This window comes from Anopheles ziemanni, chromosome 2, assembly GCF_943734765.1.
Source record: "Anopheles ziemanni chromosome 2, idAnoZiCoDA_A2_x.2, whole genome shotgun sequence".
Taxonomy (NCBI): domain Eukaryota; kingdom Metazoa; phylum Arthropoda; class Insecta; order Diptera; family Culicidae; genus Anopheles; species Anopheles ziemanni.
The window spans coordinates 55,451,955-55,454,472 of NC_080705.1; the positions used below are offsets into that span (position 1 = coordinate 55,451,955).

Here is a 2,518-nt window from a genome sequence, read left to right on the forward strand (position 1 = left end):
CGATGCGTGCTATTTGATTTTTAATTCTCTGACCAGTGCCAAACAGCTTACCATGCCATGATTTTGTGCTGGCTAATTAACAATTATACGCTGGGCCAAAAGATTGTTTCCACTCTTCTAGAAGCAAATCCATCAGTAACACGTTCATCACGCTTCTTATGTTCCACGATTTGGACTTGTTGATTTGTGAACCCATATTCGAGATAATATCAGATGAGTGATTCGCATTATTGTTAGATAAATCGCAGCGTAAGTCATGCAGATAAAAGTGACCGAGGTAAGATGTACGCAACGCTAAACCTCATTTATAGTGAACACTCTAATCTGAATTAATGTAGAGCAGTGAATAATAAAATTAGGTTCGTTTGTACTTTTGTATAGTTTTGTATCGTTTCTGTTTTATTTACAAATTGAAATACAAAAGGGTAGGTTTGTTTTTACATATTGTTGTGAACCGCATGTAGATTACAAATATAATAAATGCGAGACAAACAAACAAGATAAAAATCGCAGGTGTTAACGTAGGAGTAAATATAAAAAATCCTTTTCATAGCAGAACGTAGTTTCGATCTACGGACCTCTGGGTTATGGGCCCAGCACGCTTCCACTGCGCCACTCTGCTTCTGTAGTGTAGATATTATAATGACTTATAGTATCGCCGTTCGAATCCCAACCGAGACTGGACCCTCCCCTGTACGAGAGGACTGACTATCCACGTACAACAGGGAAACAAGTCTCGTAAGCCCTTAACAGGCAGGCATGACCAAGAGGTCGTTACGCCAAGAAGAAGTATCGCCTTAATGTAACAATTGATAAAAGGACAATTTAATTCAAATTAATGTAAAAACTGATGTAGGGAATGTGGAAATATCCAATAATATTAAACACTTTTCTTTCTTAAATTTGATTATATTTTTATAGCTCAAATCATAACAAATCAAACACAAGCTGCGTTTTATTTTTCCAACTTCTGTAATAACTGTAAAAAACCAAAACATGGATTACACATTATCACCATGATTTGCGGCTCTATTTGTAGTCGTTTGTGTTTTTCTCTATATTGTTTTCTCGTTGCAATGTGTTTTTTTTCATACCTTGATCAATACCTACAATAATAATTAGTGGTCTAAACTTTTGATGTTACACTGGATTTTTTATGTTATTTATTAAAGAATACAGTGAGGTGGGCTGGCTAAAAGGCTAAAAAGCTGACATTTCGTCTTTATAGCAGAACGTAGTTTCGATCTACGGACCTCTGGGTTATGGGCCCAGCACGCTTCCACTGCGCCACTCTGCTTATGATGACACGATGCAATAATTGCTACACTAAGCTGTCAATGGACAAATAAACCTTTCTTACATTTTACACATTTATGTTTTTTTTAATGGAATATTTTGGCACGCCACAATTGCATCGCTTCTAAACTTTGTGATCATTTAGAAACTTATTCCAAATAGATAGAATGTAAATGACGTTGTAAAATCACATCATTTTTAAATAAATTGCTCTATATATGTTGCAGCTAAGAACATATGATGAATAAGTGTTACAATAAAAACAATAAAGATAGAATAGGGTAGACAATCACAGTATAATGATTTCAAGTAACTTAATTTTGAGTATAGTGTAAGCAATTCTTTAAACAAAATATGTTCCCGCGAGATTAAAATGAAACATTTAAATAATTTGATTCTTCCTTTCTTTGTTAGACACAAATGTTCTCTGGTTATTGGAGGGTAATACGTTCCGGTAGTTTACTTTCTTGTAAAGAAGAGAGGACAGCTCGAGAGACCTTTGATAGAAGTAAGACTTTAATTAACCTAGCCAAATGCATTTCCATTTTAATTGATGCAACCTCGAAGTGGCCCGTGTTTTCGATTCGTTCGAACAACGTGTCATTTGACCATAGCACATTTAAGTAGCGTTCGGGTGAAGGTCAAGCAATGTTTCGGCCTTTTAAAGCTGCAGCTACGTTAATTGAACAATAAACCCAGAGCAACGTTTCGAAGCAATGCACATGAAGTAGCAACAAAACCGTAATGGAAAATGCAAACCCTCCATGAGGTTGCATCTTCTCGGGTTTCCCCAGTCCACCTATCGCTCCTCATTTTCACGTCATAATTTTGTTTTATTTATTGCACAACAGCTACTCTCTGTCCCATCAAGGGAACTGCGCACAGAAGTAGAATGCAGTATGGTGGAAGGTCACCGAGACAAGATCATGCTATGAAATCAAACATAAAAAGGAAGTAGCAGAGATAAAACTTGATAAGGGTTCGATACCAGGCAGTATAGGGTAAGGATGAGGGGAAAACGGTATAAAAATAGACATCCAATAATACAATCGTAACATAAATCAGTCTCATAAAACGCACACAATAAACCGCTCGTTGTCACTGCGGTAAGCAAACAAAAATGCACTGTTTGCAAATGCACTTTTTTGTTCCTTCCCCTTTTGTTCGGTGCATAATTGTGTGCCAATATCGGTACGCAGCATACAGTCGCTAATGTTTGGCT

The 2,518-nt window shown here is 36.7% G+C and overlaps 2 non-coding genes across 2 annotated transcripts; both read right to left on the bottom strand.

Annotated features, from left to right (window-relative positions):
• Positions 1 to 550: 550 nt before the first annotated feature.
• Positions 551 to 622, bottom strand: Trnam-cau (transfer RNA methionine (anticodon CAU)). Its single transcript has one exon. It is a non-coding gene; the product is annotated as a tRNA-Met (tRNA).
• A 603-nt stretch (positions 623 to 1,225) lies between these two features.
• Trnam-cau (transfer RNA methionine (anticodon CAU)) lies at positions 1,226 to 1,297 on the bottom strand. The gene has a single exon. It is a non-coding gene; the product is annotated as a tRNA-Met (tRNA).
• Positions 1,298 to 2,518: the final 1,221 nt, after the last annotated feature.